The sequence below is a fragment of the Peromyscus eremicus genome, chromosome 18, assembly GCF_949786415.1.
Source record: "Peromyscus eremicus chromosome 18, PerEre_H2_v1, whole genome shotgun sequence".
NCBI lineage: Eukaryota > Metazoa > Chordata > Mammalia > Rodentia > Cricetidae > Peromyscus > Peromyscus eremicus.
Window position 1 is genome coordinate 17,632,675 of NC_081434.1, and position 26,340 is coordinate 17,659,014.

Genomic DNA, 26,340 nt, shown 5'->3' on the forward strand with positions numbered 1-26,340 from the left:
AGCAGGGGCTGTCGCCAACTCTTTTCCTGGCTTTTGGGACCCTACTCCTCACACTGGGTCGCCTTGCCCAGCCTAAATACATGGGGAGGTGCTTAGTCTTACTGCAACTTGATATGCCATATTTTCTTGATACTCATGGGAGACCTGCCCTTTCCTAAATAGAAACAGAGGAGGGGATTAGGGGTGGGAACAGAAAGGGAAAGGAGGGAGGGACTAGGAGGAGAGAAGGGAGGGGAAACTGTAGCCAGAATGTAAAATTAAAAAAAAAAATTTTTTAAAAAAAGGATTTAAGCCAAATATGTAAACACCCTAGTTTTGGGGTTTTTTTGTTTGTTTGTTTGTTTTTTTCAAGACAGGGTTTCTCTGTGTAACTTTGTGCCTTTCCTGGATCTCGCTCTGTAGCCCAGGCTGGCCTCAAACTCACAAAGATCCACCTGGCTCTGCCTCCCAAGTGCTGGGATTAAAGGCGTGCGCCACCACCGCCCGGCTAACATAAAAATTACTCATCGGTTTCAGCAATCAATGAGGAATATATTTTCATTTTGTATAGAGCAGTTATACATTTCTTTCCCTTTTCTTTCCTCCCTCCCTCCCTCCCCATGCCTGATTTCTGAGATGGTCTCATGTAGCCCAGGCTAGCCTTGAACTCCTGACCCTTTAGCCTCTAACCTTCCAGGGCTAGAGTTACAGGCACATGCACAGTGAGTGCTCTGTTCTATGTTTTCTGGCCTCCCCCAAATAGACCTGTTGCAGATTATTTTAAGATGTGTTACATTTGTTTAAGCAAAGATGTGTTGCATTCCTTTATGTTGCATTTGTTTAACTCTGTCAAGCTGTGTTACTGTGCCTGTCTACAATACCTGATTGGCCTAATAAAAAGCTGAACAGCCAATAGCAAGGCAGGAGAAAGGACAGGCAGGGCTGGCAGGCAGAGAGAATAAGTAGGAGAAAAAGAGAGGAGTGAGAAAAGAAGGGGCCAGCCACCCAGGCAGCCACGGAGTAAGAATGATAGTAAGATATATAGGAGTAAGAAAAGGAAAAAGCACAGAGGCAAAAGGTAGATAGGATAATTTAAGGAAAGCTGGCTAGAAACAAGCCAAGCTAAGGTTGGGCATTTATAAGTAAGAATTAAGCCTCCCTGTGTATGATTTATTTGGTAGCTGGGTGGTGGACCCCTAAAAGTGGTAAAGGACCCAAAGAGTAAAATAACAACCAACAACTTGGTCTTTTGCCTCTGGACATTTCTAAGAAAATTATGGCACCATGTGACTAATTCATTCAATAAATGAACACACTTTATGCAGACTGGAACACCAGGTAGCAACCTTTCAAAGACAAACTTTCAGTTTACACTACTGACCTTTGACTCAGATGAAAAGATAACCAATACAAACCAATGGCACATCTGCAAGTCTTTCAGTGCTTTCAAAGACTGAAGAATATTTGAGGCAACAAAAGACAAAATGAAGCAAATAACCTGACAGGCAATTTCAGTTTAAATAAAACTCAACAGAAACTTTGTGTAGCAGTTTAATGTAGGTTGATTACATTAATGTAGGTAGAGGTCATTCAAGGAGAAGTCACTCTTTTTGGAGAAATGGCCGCTGGCTGGTAGGTTGTGCATGCTCCAGTATGTGGACTCACACACATGGGCACATGGGCACCACTACGTGGACTCAGAGGATTAGTAATAACAAAAACAGAATGCATGAAGTTAAGATGACACTGGAGACCTCTACAGGGAGTTGAAGGGATGAACCAGTCAATGGATGTAATCAAAATATAGTCTAAATGTATAAGCTCTTCAAGAATAAAAAATATTTTAAAAGGTACTCATTAAGATAATGTGGTGGTTTCAGTAAGAGTATCCCCCATAGGCTCATATACTTGAATGCTTAGTTATCAAGGAGTGGCATTATTGAGAGGATTATAAGGATTAGGCAGCAGGGCCTTGCAGGAGGAAATGCGTCACTGGGGGTTTTCAAAAACCCATGCCAAGTCCAAAGTCTTTTCTCTCTCTGCCTATGTATGGGTCAGCATGTAGTTTCAACTACTGTTCCAGAGTCTGCCGGCATGACACCATGCTTTGTGCCACGATGATGATGGGCTAAGCCTCTGACACTGAAAACAAGCCCCTGATTAAATGCTTTCTCTTGTGATGGCTTCCCTGATCATCGTGTCTCTTTACAGCACTAGAACAATGGCTAGACAGTTAGGCTGTGGTTCAAGTCACATAGTTCACCTCAGGAATCAGTTGTAGGCCAAATTTAACATACATACTCTTTGATGCATTTTTTTTATTTTCCCAAAATATTAATTATTTGAAAATTTCATACAATATACCTTGATCACACTTGCTTCATATTCCTCCCTGGTCCACCCACACCCTTGTGCCATTCTCCCCCAGAATAGAAAAAATACACTACAAGTCAAATATGTGTTGCCCATATACTCATTGGAGCATGGTCAAACTTGCAGTGGCCAGCCACTTAAAAAAGGAGTCCTTCCCCAAACCCGCACCTGAAGCCATCAAATGTGAAGAGCTACAGTTAAGCATCTTTATTACAATTTTCAAGGACTCTCTTCAGTAAGGTCCTGTCTAGAGTGTTTCTTTTGGAGATGGTAGCACAGAAGCCTTCGATGTCTGTCATTTCCAGTTATGATTCTGCAGTCATGGATACTACTGCAAAAGAAGCTTCTTTGACAAGAATGTCAGTGGCAGTACAGATCACGGACTTCCACATGGTTTCCAGCAGCAGCACAGATCAAGGTCCTCAAGATTTCTGGTGACAGCTTGGATAACTGACATCCATCTGGTCTCTAACTTCAACACAGATCACCAACATAACGTGTTTGCAGGTGGCATCACTGATCACTAACACCAGGATGCCTTCTTGTGGCAGTACTGACCACAGATGACAACACAGTCTCCATCAGAATCTGAGTCATGGATATCCAACTGGTCTTCACCATGCAGCCCAGACCATGAATATCAGCATGGTTTTTGGTGGCAGCACAGAACACAGATGTCAACATCGTCTCCAGCACCAGGATGGCTTAACGACATTAAAATGATTTCTGTTGGCAGCTTTGATCATGCATATCGACCTAGTCCCCAGCAGCAGCACAGACTACAGTCATCACTGTCATCATTATGGATTCAAGTGGCAACGTGGACCATGGACATCCACAAGGTTTAAGATTCCAACACAGACTATGACCATAAACATGGTTACAAACGGCAGCATGGATGAGTGACATCAACGTCATTTCAGATGTTAAGTCAGATAATGAACATCAACATGGTTAACACAGGCAACAGGGATCAGTGACATCAACATGGTTGGTAGTCTGTGGCAGATCATGTACATCAACTTAGTTTCCGGTGGCAGACTGATCACAGAAATCAACATCGTACACATTGTCAGCACAGGACTCTTAGGTGAACTGGTCTCAGGTGGTAGCATGTACCACTGATTTCAGCACTGTCTCAGATGATTACAGACTACAGACAGCAATATGGCTACAAGTGGTAGCAAGGTTCAGTAACATCCAACACACAGATCAGTGACGTCAACGAAGTTTCAGATGGTAGTTTGAATCATGGATACCAGCAAGGTTAAGAGAGACAGTGAGAATCAGTCACATCAATGTGGTTGCCTGTGTCAGTACAAATCAGGGATATCACTTAGTTTCAAGTGGCAGACAGATCATAGAAATCAATATTGTACACATGGGCGACACAGGAAACTTACTTGAACTGGGTCTCAGGTAGCAGTATGGACGAATGACTTCAATACTGTTTCTGATGACACTGTACACTGCAGACATCAATATGGTTACAGGTAGTAGCAAAGTTCAGTAACCTCAACATGGTTGACAGCTACAACACATCAGTAACATCAACAAAGTTTTGGACGGTAGGTTGGATGATGAACATCAACGTGGTTAGAAGATGCAGCAAGGAACAGTGACATCAACATGATTTCCTGTAGCAGCATGCATCAGGAGTATCAAATTAGTTCTGGATGGCATGTGGGATCAAGGAAATCAACATTATTCATGTTGGCAGCACAGAATACTTACCTTGATGTGGTCTCAAGTGGCAGGACAGAACATGGACGTCAACATCGTATCCAGGGGCAACAAGGACCACAGGCATCACCATGGCTTCCAGAAACAGCAGGGATTGAGTGGTAGGGCAGATCATGGGCAGCAACTTAGCTAACAGGCAGCAAGGATCAGAGACATCAAAATGTTTGCCAGTGGCAGTACAAATCAGTGATATCAACATAGCTTTGGGGGGTAGGGCAGATCAAATCCCAGACAACAACATGGTTAACAGAGGCAGCACAGATCACGGACAGCAGCATGGTTACTGGTAGCAGTATGGAACAAGGACAACCACATGGTCTCTAGTGGCAGCAAAGACAAAGAGTATCAATGTAGCTTACAGAATGAGAAGGATCATGGAAATGACATGGTGTCCAGCACAAAGAAAGACTAGATGCATCAACACGGTTACCAGTGACAGCATAGCCTCTGGTGGCACATTTTACAGGGACATCAACATGCTTACCAGAAATGGAAGGATCCATGACATCACCAAAGTTTTGAATGGAGGGTTGGATCATGGATATCACCATAGTTAGAACATGCAGCAAGGATCAGTGACATCAATATGGTGGCCTGCAGAAGCATGGGTGATGAAGTACAACTTAGTTTTGGATAGTAGGTTAGATCAAGGAGAAGAACATACTTCACATTGGCAACAAAAACATTTACCTCAGCATCAATTCAGGAGTCAGGACAGAACATCGACATCAACATCATATCCAGGGGCACCAAGGACCACAGGCATCAACACGGCTTCCAGAAGCAGTAGGGACAGCATGGCAGGTCAGATCGTGGTAATCAACATGATAAACAAAGGAGCAAGGATCAGTGATATCAACATGGTTCAGGGACAGAATGAATTACAGATATCAACTTAGGTTCAGACCATAGGTCAACTCATGGAAATCAATATTCTTCATGTTGGCAACACAGAAAACTTACCTCAGCATGGTCTGGGGTGGCAGGACAGACCATCAACATCAGCATCTTATCCAAGAGCAAAACATACCACAAGGCATCAACATGGCCTCCAAACCAACAGGAATAGTATGGTAAGGTTTACGATAGACATCAACTTGGAAAAGGAGGCAGCAGACAGCAGTGATAGCAACGAGGTTACAGGTGGCAGCATGTACTATAGATACCAACATAGTTCAGATGGTCGCTGAGATCACGGAAAATAACATTCTTCAAGATGGCAACACAGAACTCTTGCATCAACATGGTCTCAGGTGACAGAAGAGATGATGGACATCAATGTCATATCCATGGGTAAGAAAGACCACAAGCATCAACAAGGCTTCCAGAAATAGTAGGAATAGCATAGTAGGTCCACCCGATAATGGACATCCATTTGGTTAACAGAGGCACTTGGGATCAAACATGGTTTCAGGTGGCATCATGAATTATGGATTTCATCTTACTTTTGGATGGTGGGTTAAATCTTGGAAATTAACATCATTTTGCATTTTGGCAACACAGAACACTTACTTTAATGTGGTCACAAGGGGCAGGAGAGATGTTGGAAATCAACATCGTATGCAGTGGTAGGAAGGACCACAGGCATCAACATGGCTTCCAGAAATAGTAGGAATAGCATGGTAGGTCCTATGTTGGACATCAACTTGGTTAACAGAGGCATGTGGGATCAATGACATCAACGTGGTTGCAGGTGACAGCATGAATCATGGATATCAACTTATTTTCAGATTGTAGATTAAATTTTGAAAATTGACATCCTCATTGGCAACACAATGGCAGCAAAGATGGGCATAAACTTCCTATCAAGGAGTAAGAAGGACCACAGGCATTGACATGCTCTCAGAAATAGTAGGAACACCATGGACTATCTGATCGTGGATATCAAAATGCTTAACAGAGGCCGCAGGGAACACTGGCATCAACTTGTCTGCAGGCAGCAGCATGAACTATGGATATAGTTAACTTAGTTTCAGATGGTAGTTTAAGTCTTGCAAATTTACACTGTTCACATTGTTAACACAGAACATTTACCTTAATGTAGTCATAAATGTCCAGACAGGTCATCCATATCAAGATGTTACACAGTGGTAACAAGTTGGTATGATGGGCATCAACATGGCTTCCAGAACCAATAGGAATAGCATGGAAGTTCTGATCATAGACATCAACATAGTTAATAGAGGCAGCAGGAATCAAGAAGATGACCATGGATGCAGGTGACACCAGGAATTATGGATATAAAATTAGTTTTTAAGATTGATGAAATCTTGGAAATTAACATTTCAATGGTTAAATATTGGAACTTAACATTCTTCATGTTGGCAGCACAGAATACATAATTTAACAAGGTCAAAGACAGCAGGAGAGATCACGGGAATCAAAATGGTATCTACTAGTACAAAAACAATGGGCATCATCGTGGATTCCAAATGTGATAGGAATATCATTATAATTCCAATCATAAACATCAATGTGTCTAACAGAGGCAGGAGGGATCAATGACTTCAACATGTTTGGAGGTGGCACCATGCATTCTGGATATCAACTTAGTTTCAGTTGGATGTTGAGTTCTTGGAAATTTATGTTCTTCACATTGACAGCACAGAACACTTAATTAACATTGTCAAAGTTGGCAAGAGATATCAAGGAAATCTTTATGGAATATAGGGGCCAGAAGGACCACAGTCATCGACATGGCTTCCAGAAATGCTAGAAATATCATGGGAGGTCTGTTCCTGGACATCAAAATGGTTACCAGAGGCAGCAGGGATCAATGACTTCAACATGTTTGGAGGTGACAGCATGCATTCTGGATATCAGTTTTGGTTTGTATTTCTGTTCTTGGAAATTTACATTCCTCATGTTGGCAACACAGAACACTTACATTAATATGGTCATAAGGGGCCAGAGAGGTCAAGGCAATCAAAATATTATCCCATGGAAACAAGGACTACACACATCAACATGGCTTTAGAACCAATAGGAATGCATGAGAGCTCCATTCATAGACATTAACAGGGTTAACAGAGGCAGCAGGGATCAATGGCATCAGCATGGGTGCAGGTGGCAGCATGAATTATGAATATCTGCTAAGTTACCAAAGGTTCGTTAAATCTTCTGAATTACCATTCTACACATTGGCAACAAGGAACACTTACCTTGACTTGGTAGCAGGGGAGATCATGGAAATCAACCTGGTGTCCAGTGGTAAGGAGATCATGAGCATCAACATTGCTTCCAGAAGTAGTAGGAATAGCATTATAATCTGATCATGAACATTCATATGGTGAACAGAGGCAGCAGGGATCAATGATATCAACTTATTTGAAGGTAGCAGCACACGTTTAGGATATTAACTTAGTTTCTGTTGGTATTTCAATTCTTGAAAATTTACATTGTTCACATTGGCAACACAGAAAACTTATTATGGTCATACGAGGCAAAAGAATTCATGGAAATCATGATGTTATCCCATGGTGACAAGGACCACGTATATCAACATGGATTACAGAACCATTAGAATGCATGGGAGGTGCAGTCATAGACATCAACAGGGTTAACAGAGGCAGCAGGGATCAATGGCATCAGCATGGTAGCAGGTGGCAGCATGAACTATGGATATCAACTTAGTTACCAACGATTGGTTACATCTTGGAAATTGACATTCTACATATTCGGAACAAGAAACACTTATATTAACATGGTCACAGGTAGCAGGAGAGATCATGGAAATCCACCTGGTGTCCAGTGGTAACAAGATCATGAGCATCAACATCGCTTCCAGTAGTAGTAGGAACAGCTTTGTAGTTCCGATCATGGGACATCCATATGGTTAACTGAGGCAGCAGGGCAAATCCACCTGGTTTTAGGTAGCAGCATGTAGAATGGATAGCCACATAGTTTCTAATGGTAGTTTAGATCAGGGAAATTAACATTCTTCATGTTGGAAAGACCAAACTCTTGTACCAACATGTTCTCAGGTAGCAGGACAGATGATGGACTTCAACATCAGATCCATGGGCAAGAAGAACCCTGGCATCAACATGGCTTCCAAAAATAGTAGGAATAGCCTGGTAGGTCCACTCATGGACATTCACATGATTAACAGAGGCAGCAGAGATCAATGACAGCAACTTGTTTGGAGGTGGCAGCAAGTATTCCGGATATCAACTGAGTTTCAGCTGGTATTTCAATTCTTGGAAATTTTTCACATTGGCAACACAGAACACTTACCTTAATATGGTCATAAGGGGCCAGAAAGGTCATGGCCATCAAGATATTTCTCATAGTAACAAAGACCACATGCATCAACATGGCTTACAGAACCAATAGGAATGCATTGGAGATGCATTCATAGACATCAACAGAGTTAACAGAGGCACAAGGATCAATGGCATTAGCATGGTAGCAGGTGGCAGCATGAATTATGGATATCTGCTTAGTTACCAATGCTTGTTAAATCTTGAAAACTACCATTCTACACATTGCCAAGAACACTTACCTTGCCTTAACATGGTCACTCATAGCAGGAGAGATCATGGAAATCAACCTGGTGTCCAGTGGTAAGAAGATCATGAGCATCAACACTGCTTCCAGAAGCAGTAGGAATAGCTTTGTAGTTCCAATCATGGACATCCACATGATTAACAGAGTCAGCAGGGATCAATGACATCAACTTGTGTGGAGGTAGCAGCATGTATTCAGGATATCATACTAGTTTCAGTTGGTATTTCAATTCTTGGAAATTACATTCTTCACATTGGCAACAGAGAACGCTTACCTTAATACGGTCATAGGGGTGGAGAATTCATGGCAATCAAGATGTTATCCCATTGTAAAATGGACCACATGCATCAAAATGGCTTGCAGAATCAATAAGAATGCATGGGAGGTCCCTTCGTTAACATCAACAGGGTTTGCAGAGGCAGCACTAATCAATGACATCAGCATGGGGGCAGGTGGCAGCATGAATTATGCATATCAACTTAGTTACCAACAGTTGGTTATTCTTGGAAATTACCATTCTACGCATTGGTAACAGGGAACCTTAAGGTGGTGACTAGTGTAGCAGGAGTGATCATAAAAATCAACCTGGTGTCCAGTGGTAAGAAGATCATGAGTATCGCATTGCTTCCAGAAGTAGTAGGAATAGCATTCTAGTTCCGACCATAGACATCCATATGGTTAACAGAGGCAGCAGGGATCGATTAAATCCTCATGGTTGCAGCTGCCAGTATGTAGAATGGACAGCAACATAGTTTAGATGGTAGCTGAGATCAGGGAAATTAACATTCTTCACGTTGGCAACACAGAACTCTTGCATCAACATGGTCTCAGGTAAGAGGACAGATGATGGACATCAACATCAGATCCATGGGCAAGAATGAATCCTGGAATTAACATGGCTTCCAGAAATAATAGGAATAGCATGATAGGTCCGCTCATGGTCATCCAAATGTTTAACAGACACAGCAAGTATAGAAGACATCAACTTGTTTGAGATGGCAGCATGCATTCCAATATCAACTTAGTTTCAGCTGATATTTCAATTCTTGGAAACCTAAACTCTTCACATTGGAAACAAACAATACTTACCTTAAGATGGTCCTAAGGAAGGAGAGGTCATGGCCACCAAGATGTTATCCCGTGGAAACAAGGAGCACATGCATCAACATGGCTTTAGAACCAATAGGAATGCATGGGAGGTCCATTGATAGACATCAGCAGGGTTAACAGAGGCAGCAGGGATCAATGGCAGCAGCATGGTAGGAAGTGGCAGCATGAATTATGGATATCAGCTTAGTTACCACTGCTTGTTAAATCTTGGAAATTAACATTCTATACATTGGCAACAAGGAACACTTACCTTAACATGGTCACTCATAGCAGGAGAGATCATGGAAATCCACCTAGTATTCAGTGGTTTAGAAAATCGTGAGTTTCACATTGCTTCCTGAAATAGTAGGAATAGCACTCTAGTTCCAGTCATGGACATCCATATGGTTTACAGAGGCAGCAGGGATCAATTAAACCACATGGTTTCAGGTGATAGCATGTAGAATGGATAGCAACATAGTTTAAGATGCTAGGAGCTGTCAGCAGGGAAATCAACACTCTTCACATTGGCAAGATGGAACTCTTGAATCAACATGGTCTCAGGTAGCAGGACAGATGATGAAAATCAACATCAGACCCATGGGCAAAAAAGAACCCTGGCATCAACATGGCTTCCAGAAATAGTAGGAATAGCATTGTAGGATAGCTCCTGGATATCCAAGTGTTTCACGGCAGGGATCAATGACATCAATTTGTTCAGAGGTGACAGCATGCATTCTGGATATCATACTAGCTTCAGTTGGTAGATCAATTCTTAGAAATTTACATTCTTGACATTTGTAACATAGAACACTTACCCAAATATGGTCATATGGGGACAGAGAGTTTTTAGCAATCAGGATACTATCCAGTGGTAAAATGGACCATATGCATCAACATGGATTACTGAACCAATAGGAATGCATGGGAGGTCCATTCATAGACATCAATAGGGTTAAAAGAGGCAGCAGGGATCAATGGCATCAGTGTGGGTACAGGTGGCAGCATGAATTATGGATATCTGCTTAGTTATCAACACGTGGTTAAATCTTGGGAATTACCATTCTACACATTGCCAAAAGGGAACACTTACCTTAACATGATCACACATAACAGGAGAGATCATGGAAATCAACCTGGTGTCCACGGTAAGAAGAACATGAGCATCAACATTGCTTCCAGAAGTAGTAGCTTTGTAGTTCTGATCATGGGCATCCATATGGTTAACAGACAGCAAGGATCAATTAAATCCACATGGTTTCAGGCAGCATCATGTAGAATGGATAGCAACATGGTTTCCGCTGGTAGTTGTGATCATAAAATTAACATTCTTCATGTTGGCAACACAGAACTCTTGCATCTACATGGTCTCAGCTGACAGGGTAAATGACAGACTTCAACATCAGATCCATGAGCAAGAAAGAACCCTCATCAACATGACTTCCAAAATAGTAGAAATAGCATGGTAGGTCCACTCATGGACATCCATATGTTTAACAAAGGCAGCAGGGATCAACGGCATCAACTTGTCGGGAGGTGGCAGGATGCATTCTGGATTTCAACTTAGTTTCAGTTGGTATTTCAGTTCTTAGAAATTTACATTCTTCACGATGGCAACACAGAACACTTACCTTAATATGGTCATAAGGGGCCAGAGAGGTCATGGCCATCAAGATGTTATTCCATGGTAACAAGGACCACTTGCATCAACATGGTTTACAGAACCAATAGGAATGCATAGGAGGTCCATTCATAGACATCAACAGAGGCAGCAGCATGGTTGCAGGTGGCAGCATGAATTATGTATATCAGCTTACTTACCAATACTTGGTTAAATCTTGGGAATTAACATTCTACACATTGGCAATAAGGAACACTTACCTTGACTTGGTCACAGGTAGCAGGAGAGATCATAGAATCAACCTGGTATCCAGTGGTAAGAAGATTATGAACATCAACGCTGCTTCCAGAAGTAGTAGGAATAGCGTTATAATCTGATCATGGACATCCATATGGTGAACATAGGCAGCAGGGATCAATTAAATCCACGTGGTTGCAGGTGGCAGCATGTAGAATGGACAGCAGCATAGCTTCATACAGTAGTTGAGATCAGGGAAATTAACATTCATTATGTTGGCAACACAGAACACTTGCATCAACATGGTCTCAGGTGGCAGGACAGATGATGGACTTCAACATCAGATCAATGGGCAAGAAAAACCCTGGCTCAACATGGCTTCCAGAAATAATAGGATAGCATGTAGGTCTGCTCATGTACATCCACATGTTTAACAGACAAAGCAGGGATCAATGACATCAACTTGGTTGAGGTGGCAGTATGCTTTCTGGATAACAACATAGTTTCACTTGGTATTTCATTTCTTGGAAATTTACATTCTTCATATTGGCAATAGAGAACCATTATCTTAATGTGAATATAAGGGCTTGAGAGGTTATTGCAATAAATACACTATCCTATGGTAATGAGGACCATTTGATCAACATGGCTTCCTGAAGTATTAGGAACAGTAAGGTATGTCCATTCATAGACATCAACAAGGTAAACAGAGTTAGCAGGGCTGAATGATATCAACATGGTTAAAGATGGTAACATATAGTTTGGATATCAACTTACTTTTGGATGGTGGGTTAAATATCAGAAAGTAATATTCTTCACATTCAACACAGAAAACTTCCTTTATATGGTCACAATAGCAAGAGGAAGATCATAGAAATTTAAGTCAGTGGTAACATGGTCCAAGGTCATCATCATGGCTTACAGAAGCAATAGCAATAGCATTATGTGTCCATTTGTGGACAACAACATGATTAACATACGCAGTAATGGTCACTGAAATCAACATGGTTGCAGGTGGCGGTATGAAATAAGGATATATACATAGTTTGGATTATAGGTGAAATCACAGAAATGAGCATTCTTCATGTTGCCAATGCACAACACTTACCTTACCATAGTCACAGGTAGCAGGAGAGATCCAGAAAATTAACATGGTATTCAGTTTTAAGGAGAACCACAGGCATCAGCATGGATTCCAGAAGCAACAGGAAGAGCATGGTATGTCTCATCATGTTATAACATCATCATGTTGTTATAACATCATGTTATAACATTCATCATCATGTTATACAGAGGCAGCAGGGATCAATGACATCTCGGTTGTAGCAGACAGCATGAAAAACGGATATCCACTTAGTTTGTGATGGTATGTTGAATCATGAAAATTAACATTATTCATGTTGGCAGCAATGAACACTTCCATCAACATGGTCTCACATGGCAGCACAGATCTTGGTTATCAACATCATTTCCAGGAGTAACAAGGACCACCATAGGCATCCACATGGCTTCCAGAATCAGTAAGGATAGCATGGTAGGTTGGATCATGTACATCAGCATGGTTAACTGAGGCAGCAAAGATTTGGGACATCTACATGGTTGCCATTGTCAGCATGGATCCTAGATATCAACTTAATTTCAGATGACAGTTCGGATAAAATAAATCAACATTCTTCATATTGGCAACAAAGAACTCTTGCATCAATTTGGTCTCAGCTGGCAGAACAGAACTTGGACCTCCACATCATATCCAGGGGCAACAAGGACCACAGGCATCAACATGGATTCCAGACACATTAGGGACAGCATGGCAGGTTGGATCACGGACATCAGCATTGTTAACAGAGGCAACAGGGTCCAGTGACATCAACATAGTTTTGTGTGACATCTTGAATCCTAGATAGCAACATCATTATAGAAATTAAAATGTAATAAAATACAAAATGTGTAAATTTAATGTTTTGCTTCTCTAAAGTTTTCTAACCTTAGACAAGTTAACTAGCTGGACATAAATGCTAAATTTTCTTCTATACAGGTAATCTATTTAATATTTGTGTTTCACTTGTATTATCTTAGCTGTTCCCTTATATATAGCCCTTCTTCATGCTTTATATTTTATTGTTTCACTTCCTTTCCTTTCCTTTTGTTGCTTCATACGGTCTTGTATTTTATGTTCATTCTGGTAGTCCTCCAGTTTTTCTGTTTATCATTTGTCAAATGATATACTACCTCAAACATCTTCCCCTTTACTTCAAACACTTAACTTTATGTTGAGAAAATGCTAGAAGAGAGGTAGTAGGCGAGAGCTCTTGTTTTAGAGAAAGGGCAAAGAATTCAGAGAGTGCTAACAATGACTAACGATGAGGGACTACCAAATGTCCCTTAATTATAATGTATCCCCTTGACAATGAGAAGATGTTTATCTCTATGGGTAAATTTCCATACAAATTTGAGGAATATTCAGGTAACTCTGGCAAGCCCAACAAGAATCTTACTTATGCAATGTTTTCAAACTTCATGTCTCATTCAAAAATTATAACACAATGAGAAAAGTAAATCAAGGGTTTATGTTGAATAACTGAAATATTCCAGAAGCCAAATAACCTGGTGTTCTTGCCTTACTAATATATGCAAGAAATTACTCGTATGAAAGTTCACTGCTTTCATTATAGTTCACAATTTTTAACATTGTTATTTTATTACATTTCAGGTACTGTGATAAATATTTAATGACACAAAATTTTAATTCTCAACTAGTTTAAACAAGATAATTATTGGAAAGATGCGAATCTTGAGTTATTCAATGTTAGGGAAATTTTCTCAAATGTTTATGGTGATTCCTTTATACGACTATTTCTATGGTCTTTGGGCAACCACAGAAACTGGATATCTATATATGCGTTTTAATACAATAGAAATACTGTCCCTACTACAGAGAATTGTTCTGAAAATTAACTAAAATGTAAACATAAGGCATGCTTTATAATACCTAGTATGATGGTCAGTATTAATTAATCAGCACTTAGGAGGCAAGCCACTCAGCACACCTATGAGGAATTGTATAAATTAAGATTTATCTGAGATTGTCTTTGAGGGGATAACTTGATTATGTTACTTGATACAGGACAAGCCAACTTAATTTTGTTGAGAACCAAGAAACCAGTGAGATGAAAGGGACCACGGCACAGTTAGTGGTAAGACAGCAGTAAGAGGGCCATACCAGGTTACACATGATCTGAAGGAGGCTATGGAATAGACAGACAGCGAGGGAGAGAAATACAAACGGAGGGTAAAATAACAGTAAGGATGTCTGAAAGAGTCATAAGAAATCACACTGTTAAATGACTACATAAATACCTCTAATATACATAACTTGGTAAGTGAATGAATGCACATGGTTTAAGTAAAATGTTCTAACTTTAGTTTACATATTAAAGCCAATGTATATAATTATGTCTTTTAATTGTACCTTATGTAACCATTTCTAATCATGTCCATTTTGCTTATGATAGGATTACAATTTTCATCACAACTGAATATTGACCAAACATGTATGCTGTGGTTTGTGCAGGAGTTGTTTAATACTATATCCATTTAGCAAAAAATAATAGTACTATGTTCTCCCCTAGGGCCTATGACACCCCAAGATATGGGTTCATGGGTCTTGAATCAAATCAGAAGCCTAACTTCCAATGACTAAAGTTATCTAGTTTCTTAATTCTTAACTGATGGGTGAGTTTAAGTTAAAAAAAAAAAAAAGCCAAAAATCGGAGAATAAGAAGTGCAAATTGTATTATCTGTAATGGTGTGTAATTTTTTTGTTGACTGAGATTTTCATACATGCATATAATGTGTTTTGAACAAGTCCAATCCTCATTTTCTCCCTTCTAATTACTCCTCTATCCCTCTACCACTGTCACCCCTATATTTTATGTGTTCCTTTTGTTAAATCCATGAAATCCACTGTATTAGCTACTTTCCTGTTGCTGTGATAAAAACCATGGTCAAGGCATTTTATACAAGGAATAGTTTATTTAGGCGTATGCTTTTAAATGAAAGAGAGTCCTTCAAGGTAGGGCAGTATGGCAGCAAGTGTCAGGAATGGTAGAAGTAGGAAGCTGAGAGCTCACATCTTTTACTATGAGCACAAAGAAGGGGACCATTTTGGAAGTAGAGCAGTTACATATTCTCAAAGCCTGCCTCCAGTAACATTCTCCTTCCAGGATGGCCATAACCTACTACACCTTCCCAAACACCAACACAAAAGGGGGGTCGAGTGTTCAAATGCCCGAGCTTATAGGAGACATTTCTCATTTAAACCAGTATATTCAGTTACTGCTGCCATTAGGTGCATGGCCACATCCCTAAAGGAAAGAAATTTCCATCTCCAAACAGCCACCAGAAACTTGTTAAATTTCCAGACCTAGCAGTGGGATTTCCTGATTGTCTCTTCCCTGCAAGCTGGGATTCTGTCTGGCTTGATCTTGTGCTTGTCTTGTGCATGGAGTTAGACCCACTACCTTTTCCCATGTACAACTGCCTTGTTGTGTCTGGAGAAGAGCTTCTCTGTAATTATCCACTACCTTTGGTTCTTGCAATGTCCCCACTGTCTCCTCTCTGATGATCTCTGAACCTTGGGATGAGTGTTGTTGTGATTTAAGAAAGAAATAACCCCCATAATCTCTGGCATTTGAGGTTAGTCCCAAATTGGTAGTTTTGCTTGGGGAGGATTAGGAAGAAGTAGTTTATTAGAGATGGAAATTCAGAGCTAGTATCTTCACACATCTTCCAGTTCATTCTCTCGGCTTCCTGCTGCTCCAGAGGTGAGCACTCAGTATCCTGGTCTAGCTTCCATCTTTGCTGCCTCCACTTTTCCTGTCTCTCCACTGTGATCAACTCTTAACCTTCTGGACTCAGAAACACAAAGAACCTTTTTCTTCTGTAAGTTTCCTTGGTTATAGTGTTCTATCACAGCAAAAGAAAAGTAACTAAGAAGGGTACAAGACAGATGTCTGTTGTGGAATATTTTAAGATGTGTTACATTTGTTTACGCTGTGGAATATTTGTTTAACAATGCAAAGATGTGTTGCATTCTTTTATGTTGCATTTGTTTAACTCTGTGAAGCTGTGTTACTTTGCCTGTCTAAAACACCTGATTGGTCTAATAAAGAGCTGAACAGCCAATAGCAAGGCAGGAGAAATAACAGGCAGGGCTGTCAGGCAGGGAATAAATAGGAGGAGAAATGTGGGAATGGAAAATGAAGGAGTGAGGAAAGAAGGAGGTAGGCACACAGCGAGAAACTGAGTAAGAAGGAAAGAAAAGGTATGCAGAAATAGAGATAAGTAAAAGGCCAGAGACATAAGGCAGCTGGGATAAATTAAGAAGCTGGCAAGAAACAAGCCAAGATAAGGCTGGGCATTCATAAGAAAGAATAAGTCTCTGTGTGATTTATTTGAGAGCTGGGTGGTGGGCCCAGAAAGAGTGAAGAGCAATATATATATATATATATATATATATATATATATATATATATATATATATATATATATATATATATATTGGCGTATCAGTGTTAGGCTCTTGAATTTCCATAGGACCTGATAAAGCTTTAAAAAAGGATATGGCTCCTTTAAGAAGTTCTGCTAGAGGAGGCGAGTGACTCTTCTCCACCCAGAGAGTCCCATCTCTGGGACCCAGGTCTGGGGACATAATCTATGCCCTGCCACCCCACCCAGTGCTGCCCCAGCTGCAGGCCAGCAGGGAAGACTCCTGCAGAAGGCCTCCCCAACACCCCCTATGGGACCCTACAATCTATAAGATCCACTCCTTACCCCAAAGCCATCCAACCTCCTGCAACTTCAGTGGCTCCCTGAGACACAGAATCTGCCAGCTCTGATTGGACCAAGAGGTGAGTGACTCTTCTACCACACAGAGTCCTGCCTCTATGACCTAGGCCCTGAGGCACAATCTGTGCTCCCCACTCCCACCCATTGCTGCCCCAGTTGCAAGCCAGCAGAAAAGACTCCTGCAGGCAGGCAGCCCGACCAACACCCCCACTGGTCCCTGCAATCTACAAGACCCACTCCCTACCACAAACCCACCCAACCCCCTACAACCTCAGTCACTCCCGAGACCTAGAATCTGCCAGCTCCAATTAGACCAAGAGCTCTGACTGGACCGAGAGTGGTCCCCTCAGACAAAGACACAGCAAGCACAGACTGGACCAAGAGCAGCTCCCTCAGACACAGACACCTCTTGCACCTATTGGAGAAGAGATAGATACCAGTGAATAAATATATACAACAACATAAAGAGCAATATGGCACCACCAGAACCTAAAAGTTCTACAACAGAAAGACCTAAACATCACAACATAGAAGCAGAAGAAAGCAACCTTAGAAATAATTTTATGAAGATGATAGAAGCCTTCAAAGAGGAAATGAAAAATTCCCTTAAAGAAATTGAGGAAAAGACAGATAAAAAATCGCAAAAAATCAATAAATCCATTAAAGCAAGCCAAGAAAACCAAGAAAAAGCAATTAAACAGGTGAAGGAAACAGTTCAAGTCCTAAAAATTGAAATAGAAAAATGAAGACACAAACTGAGGGAATGCTCAAAATAGAAAATCTAAGTAACTAGAAAATCTGAGTAACTGAAAAAGAACTACAGACACAAGTATAATCAACAGAATACAAGAGATGGAAGAGAGAATCTCTGGTGTGGAGGATACAATAGAGGAAATTGATTTGTTAGTCAAAGAAAACACTAAAGCCAAAAATGTCATAACACAAAATATCCAGGAAATCTGGGACACCACGAAAAGGCCAAACCAAAGAATAACAGGAATAGAAGAAGGAGAAGAATACTAACTCAAAGGCACAGAAAATATATTCAAGAAAATCATACAAGAAAACTTTAGCAACTAAAAGAAGGAAATGCCTATGAAGATACAAGAAGCTTACCGAACACAAAATAGACTAGACCCCCCAAAAAAGTCCCCTCGCCATATAATGATGAAATCACTAAACATACAGAATAAAGAAAGAATATTAAGAGCAGCAAAGGAAAAAGGCCAAGTGACTTATAAAGGAAGACCCATCAGAATAACACCTAAATTCTCAATGGAGATTCTGAAAGCCAGAAGGGCCTGGATAGACGTTATGCAGACACTAAGAGACCATGGATGTCAGCCCAGACTATTATACCCAGCAAAACTTTTAATCACCATAGACAGAGTGCACAAGATATTCTAAGACAAAACCAGATTTAAACAATACCTATCCACAAATACAGCCCTACAGAAAGCACTAGAAGGAAAACTTCAACCTAAGGAAGTTAGATGCACCCACAAAAACATAGGCAATAGATAACCCCACAGCAACAAATCCCAAAGAAGGGAAATACACACACACTACCACCAAAAAAAAAAATAGTAATAGGAATTAACAATCACTGGTCATTAATGTCCCTTAATATCAATGGACTCAATTCGTCTATAAAAAGACACAGGCTTAAAAAGACACAGGCTAACAGAATGGATACAAGGCTGCATACAAGAAATATACTTCAACTTCAAAGACAGACACTACATTAGAGTAAAAGCCTGAGAAAAGACTTTCCAATCAAATGGACTTAAGAAGCAACCTGGTGTAGCTATCCTAATATCTAACAAAATAGACTTCAAACTAAAATCAACAAAAAGAGATCAGGAAGGACATTACATATTCATCACAGTAAAAATCTACCAGAATGAAGTCTCAATTCTGAACATTTATGCCCCAAATACAAGGGTACCCACATATGAAAAAGAAAACATACTAAAGCTTAAATAGCACATCAAAGCCCATACACTTATAATGTGATATTTCACCCCACTCTCACCAATGGACAGGTCTGCCAGACAGAAACTTAACAGAGAAATAAGGGATCTGACAGATATTATGACTTTAATGGACTTAAGAGATATCTACAGAACTTTTGACCCTAACAAAGAAAAATATACCTTCTTCTCAGCACCCATGGAACCGTCTCAAAATCAATCACATACTCGGTCACAAAGCAAATCTCAACAGATACAAAAACAAAAAATGGAATAAATTCCTGTATTTTATCAGGCCACCAAGGCTTAAAGCTAGATTTCAACAACAACAACAAAATTATAGAAAGCCTACAATTGCATGGAAACTGAATAATACTCAATTGAATCACCATTGGTCAAGGAAGAAATAAGAAATTAAAGGCTTCCTAGAATTCAATGAAAGTGAATGTACAACATAGCCAAACTTATGAGACACCATGAAAGCAGTGCTAAGAGGGAAATTAATAGCACTAAATGCCCACATAAAGAAGTTGGAGAAATCTCACACTAGTGATTTAACAGCACACCTGAAAGCTCTAGAACAAGAAGAAGCAGAGTCACCCAGGAGAAACAGACGCCAGCAAATAATCAAATTGAGGGCTGAAGACAATAAAATAGAAAAAAGAAAACATTATAAACAGTCAATGAAATAAAGAGTTGGTTCTTTGAGAAAATCAACAAGATAGACAAACCCTTATCCAAACTAACAAAAAGGCAGAGAGAGAATATCCAAATTAACAAAATCGGAAATGAAAAGGGAGACACAACAACAATAATGAGGAAATCCAGAGAATTATCAGGTCATACTTCAAAAACCTGTACTCTACAAAATTGGAAGAGCTACAAGAAATGGATGACTTTCTGGATAGGTACCACATACCAAAATTAAATGAAGACCAGATAAACAATTTAAATAGACCTATAAACTCTAAGGAAATAGAAATAGTCATTAAAAGTCTCCCAACCAAAAAAAGCCCAGGACAATTCAGCAGAATTCTACCAGAATTTCAAAGAAGAGCTAATACCAATCCTCCTTAAATTGTTCCACACAACAGAAACAGAAGGAACATTGAAAAACTCTTTTTACAAGGCAACAGTTACCCTGATACCCAAACCACACAAAGATGCAACTAAGAAAGAGAATTACAGACCAACCTCACTCATGAACATTGATACAAAAATACTCAATAAAATGCTGGCAAAACAAATCCAGGAACACATTAAAAAAAAAAAAAAACACCACCACCAACAACAACAACAAAAAAAACACCCACCATGATCAAATAGGTTTCATCCCAGAGATGCAGGGATGGTTCAGCACATGAAAATCTGTCAATGTAATCCGACATATAAACAAACTGAAAGAAAAAAACATGATCATCTCAATATGTGCTAAAAAAAAAGGTGCAGACAAAATCCAACACCACTTCATGATAATGGTCTTGGAGAGATCAGAGATACAAGGAACATACCTAAGAATAAAAATATTCTATCAGATGGAAAGTTAATGCCAGGTGAATTTATAGTAATAGTCCTCTAAAAATTGTACAGACCTTGATACAATGGTCATTACAAGATGATGCATTTCTTAATAACTAGATACTTCCAATCTAGTGAAAGTTATAGAGGCTCCACACACAAACATTTCCAATGACCTACATTGGAATTTTTTTTTCCTTTCTTCACCCCTATACTGTTTTGAGGTAATGTGGTTCCCATAACAAGGATATGTAGGCCAAGGTAGAAAGTAGGAATCACATTAAACTGAAATCTATTGTTGCTTGTTGGAGACTTTGGGATCCTAGTACTGAGACTAGCAAATATAGAATGCAGTGTACTAAACAGGCAAGAAGGAAACATTCTTGGAACATGATAATATAGGGCTATGTCAATCAAAGTGGCAGGGGCAGGAAGGTATATTTCAAAACTGTGGATAGATATTCCTGCTCAAGATTTTATAGTACACACAGACATATTCATACTAACTATATAGTATTGCTTTGTTTTCACAATTATGTAATGTTTTTCATAAATACATTAAAATGTTTTATTCATTTTGTTAGAAAACAAAAATTTTGTTGGAAAAGCATTGATTACTTTTATTTTTCTATTACAATGTGATGGATATTTGTACATTCATCTTGGTTTAAGAACATGAAATTTCCTTCTAGTGGAAACACCTAGATCACATCATCATAGGATAGCAATTATTTTATCTTCATGATGTAATTCCAAATTATTCAAAACTAATTAGAGTAACTAAACTCATAAAAAACATAAAATGCTCTTCCCACATAATTGGCAGTACTTATTTTTAGAATAACTTCTATATGAGAGATTTTTCAAATTAGCTTATGGAATTCAATTCCAAATTGTATTTCATAGTTTTAATTCTAATGTCTTTGGTTACTAATGAGCATTTTGTAATTTTACATTTATTGGTATCACATTTGCCAGTTCTTTGATACCTTTGAAATACTTATTTTTATTGCATTTCTGTTCAATTATTCATGTTTTTTTGCTGATACCTAGTGAAAGCCAAAAGGAGGTCTTTAGGAGGGTACATTAAGTGAGGGAGTATGGGAAATTCTAGGAAAAATTAGAGTGTCAGACTTCGGTGATGGGAAAGACTTAGGTAGGTGGGAACACAGAAATATTAACTAAATTGGGGGTATGGAGAGATCTCAAAGAAAGGGTGGATGAAACCTATATCAAAGCCTATGATGTCATAATCCAATTAAAATATAACTGGAAGGAGAGTAAAATTCCTGGGATATGAAACTAAAAAGACGTATAAGGGAGTTAAAAGATTAATGAGGGTCAAGAAAATGAGGGAGAAGAGCAAATATTATGATGGATTTAAAAAAACTATGGATGCACTAAAAATATTTTATGGGAACTCACATCTTAGGTGATTTCCAAATACAACTTAAAACAAAGAATTCAAACATAATTATCTTGCATGCATCGACAATTTCACTCCCACAAAACACGGTTATTAAATGAAAACCACAATGTAAGAAATAAGACATCTCAGCCGGGCGGTGGTGGCGCACGCCTTTAATCCCAGCACTCGGGAGGCAGAGCCAGGTGGATCTCTGTGAGTTCGAGGCCAGCCTGGGCTACCAAGTGAGTTCCAGGAAAGGCGCAAAGCTACACAGAGAAACCCTGTCTCGAAAAACCAAAAAAAAAAAAAAAAAAAGAAAGAAGACATCTCACCTTGAAGGACTGGCCAAAGAGGCCTCAACAGCCTTTAACCCCAGCACTTGGGAGGCAGAGCCAGGTGGAACTCTGTTGAGTTTGAAGCCAGCCTGGTCTACAAATTGAGTTCCAGGACAGGCTCCAAAGCTACACAGAGAAACCCCATCTCAAACACCCCCCCCTCCCAACAAAACAAAACAAAATAACAAATATTTTTCCCACTGTCCTTGGTTACCCACCACAACTTGATGATAAACTCCTAATGATAAAGGTGCCACACACTTTAGTTAAAGACACAGAGAAATCCATTTCAAAATTACTAGAAAACTACCTTCCTGCTGGCTAGTAGTGCACTTTCATAGTGCCAGAATGGGATTGAGGATCAAAGGCACCCATGTACTTACCAGTGCTGGGGACTGCATGCTCTAACACTGACTTGCCAGACAAGATTTGCCCACTGTTGCTATGGTTGCATCACTATTATGATGTAACCACCTGCTTTCTTAGTGCACTGGAGACCTGCCCAACATAAGGGAATTTCATGCTTGGTACTGTAACCAGAGTCAAAGGCTCATGGCTGGGGAGTTCATAGGTCATAGGATAGAACCTGCTATTGGAATTTTTCTCAGAAGTGATGCTATAAAATTGCCCTCTAAACATTTCTGTTTATACCCATAGATTGTTCTCTACCTTGGTAAAAACAAAACAAAACAAACAAAAAACAACTTTTTTGAAGTGGGCAACCATCATTACACAGACCCACAATTTGCCAATGGGCAGAGAATTAAGTGACAGCAAAAGCAAAATCCCCAGTGGACAAGGATGCCACTTCCCACACCCTCCAAGTCTCAGGGGACAGCACAGAAGGCGGAAGTAACACGAACGTAAGAGACAGAAAATGAGGAGTGTCCTAATATGCTCTCTTCTGGACAGAATATGGGTACTGCGCTTATGAACCCACAGTAACTGTGGTTAGCTAGATACCCATATAAAAACAAGCCATCCAGAAGTTTGGCATTGATAGGGGAGTGTGTTCTCATGCTCTGCCTCTCATGAAGAGCACTCGGCAGTTGGTAGCTCTTGGAGGAGGATGTTCTGTTAAGATTTTCAAGGCTCTAGTGGCTCTCCTCACATGGAAGCTCAGATGAGCAGTACTCGTACAACTTAGTTTTGGATAGTAGGTTAGATCAAGGAGAAGAACATACTTCACATTGGCAACAAAAACATTTACCTCAGCATCGATTCAGGAGTCAGGACAGAACATCGACATCAACATCATATCCAGGGGCACCAAGGACCACAGGCATCAACACGGCTTCCAGAAGCAGTAGGGACAGCATGGGAGGTCAGATCATGGTAATCAACATGATAAACAAAGGAGCAAGGATCAGTGATATCAACATGGTTCAGGGACAGAATGAATTACAGATATCAACTTAGGTTCAGACTGTAGGTCAACTCATGGAAATCAATATTCTTCATGTTGGCAACACAGAAAACTTACCTCAGCATGGTCTGGGGTGGCAGGACAGACCATCAACATCAGCATCTTATCCAAGAGCAAAACGTACCACAAGGCATCAACATAACCTTCAAACCAATAGGAATAGCATGGTAAGGCTTACTATAGACATCAACTTGGAAAAGGAGGCAACAGTGACATCAACAGAGTTACAGGTGGCAGCATGTACTATAGATACCAACATAGTTCAGATGGTAGCTAAGATCAGGGAAATTAACATTCATCACGATGGCAACACAGAACTCTTGCATCAACATGGTCTCAGGTGATAGAAGAGATGATGGACATCAATGTCATATCCATGGGTAAGAAAGACCACAAGCATCAACAAGGCTTCCAGAAATAGTAAGAATAGCATAGTAGGTCCATCTGATAATGGACATCCATTTGGTTAACAGAGGCACTTGGGATCAAACATGGTTTCAGGTGGCATCATGAATTATGGATTTCATCTTACTTTTGGATGGTGGGTTAAATCTTGGAAATTAACATCATTTTGCATTTTGGCAACACAGAACACTTACTTTAATGTGGTCACAAGGGGCAGGAGAGATGTTGGAAATCAACATCGTATGCAGTGGTAGGAAGGACCACAGGCATCAACATGGCTTCCAGAAATAGTAGGAATAGCATGGTAGGTCCTATGTTCGACATCAACTTGGTTAACAGAGGCATGTGGGATCAATGACATCAACGTGGTTCAGGTGGCAGCATGAATCATGGATATCAACTTATTTTCAGACTGTAGATTAAATTTCGAAAATTGACATTTTTCTCATTAGCAACACAATGGCAGGAAAGATGGGCATAAACTTCATATCGAGGAGTAAGAAGGACCACAGGCATTGACATGCTCTCAGAAATAGTAGGAACACCATGGACTATCTGATCGTGGATATCAAAATGCTTAACAGAGGCTGCAGGGAACACTGGCATCAACTTGTCTGCAGGCAGCAGCATGAACTATGGATATTAACTTAGTTTCAGATGGTAGTTTAATTCTTACAAATTTACATTGTTCACAGTGGTAACACAGAACATTTACCTTAATGTAGTTACAAATGTCCAGACAGGTCATCCATATCAAGATGTTACACAGTGGTAACAAGTGGTATGATGGGCATCAACATGGCTTCCAGAACCAATAGGAATAGCATGGAAGTTCTGATCATAGACATCAACATGGTTAACAGAGGCAGCCGGGATCAATGACATCAACTTGTTTGAGATGGCAGCATGCATTCCAATATCACCTTAGTTTCAGCTGATATTTCAATTCTTGGAAACTTACACTTTTCACATAGGAAACAAATAATACTTACCTTAAGATGGTCCTAAGGAGATGGAGAGGTCATGGCCATCAAGATGTTATCCCATGGAAACAAGGAGCACATGCATCAACATGGCTTTAGAACCAATAGGAATGCATGGGAAGTCCATTGATAGACATCTACAGGGTTAACAGAGGCAGCAGCATGGTTGCTGGTGACAGCATGAATTATGTGTATCTTCTTAGTTACCATTGCTTGGTTAAATCTTGGGAATTACCATTCTACACATTGGCAACAAGCAACACTTACATTAACATGGTCACAGGTAGCAGGAGAGATCATGGAAATCAACCTAGTATCTAGTGGTAAGGAGATCATGAGTATCAACATTGCTTCCAGAAGTAGTAGGAATAGCGTTATAATCTGATCATGGACATTCATATGGTGAACAGAGGTAGCAGGGATCAATTAAATTCACATGGTTTCAGGTGGCAGCATGTAGAATGGACAGCAACATGGTTTTCTATGATAGTTTAGATCAGGGAAAGGAACATTTTTCATGTTGGCAACACAGAACTCTCGCATCAACATTGTCACAGATAGCAGGACAGATGATAGATATCAACATCAGATCCATTGGCAAGAAAGAACCCGGCATCAACATGGCTTCCACCAGTAATAGGAATAGCATGATAGGTCTGCTCATGGTCATCCAAATGTTTAACAGACACAACAGGATCAAAGACATCAACTTGTTTGAGATGGCAGCATTCTGGATGTCAACTTAGTTTCAGTTGATATTTCAATTCTTGGAAATTTACATTCTTCACATTGGAAACCAACAATACATACCTTAACATGGTCCTAAGGAGACAAAGAGGTCCTGGCCATCAAGATGTTATCCCGTGGAAACAAGGACCACATGCATCAACATGG

At 39.9% G+C, this 26,340-nt stretch overlaps 2 long non-coding RNA genes across 2 annotated transcripts; both read right to left on the minus strand.

Annotated features, from left to right (window-relative positions):
• Window positions 1-2,544: 2,544 nt before the first annotated feature.
• LOC131895251 (uncharacterized) lies at window positions 2,545-3,796 on the minus strand. The gene is made up of 2 exons (XR_009375132.1): window positions 3,756-3,796; window positions 2,545-3,660 (listed from the first exon to the last, which is right to left on the minus strand). It is a non-coding gene; the product is annotated as an uncharacterized LOC131895251 (long non-coding RNA).
• A 19-nt stretch (window positions 3,797-3,815) lies between these two features.
• On the minus strand, window positions 3,816-7,736 carry LOC131895252 (uncharacterized). The gene is made up of 4 exons (XR_009375133.1): window positions 4,786-7,736; window positions 4,580-4,689; window positions 4,087-4,224; window positions 3,816-3,883 (listed from the first exon to the last, which is right to left on the minus strand). It is a non-coding gene; the product is annotated as an uncharacterized LOC131895252 (long non-coding RNA).
• Between the last annotated feature and the right edge of the window lie 18,604 nt (window positions 7,737-26,340).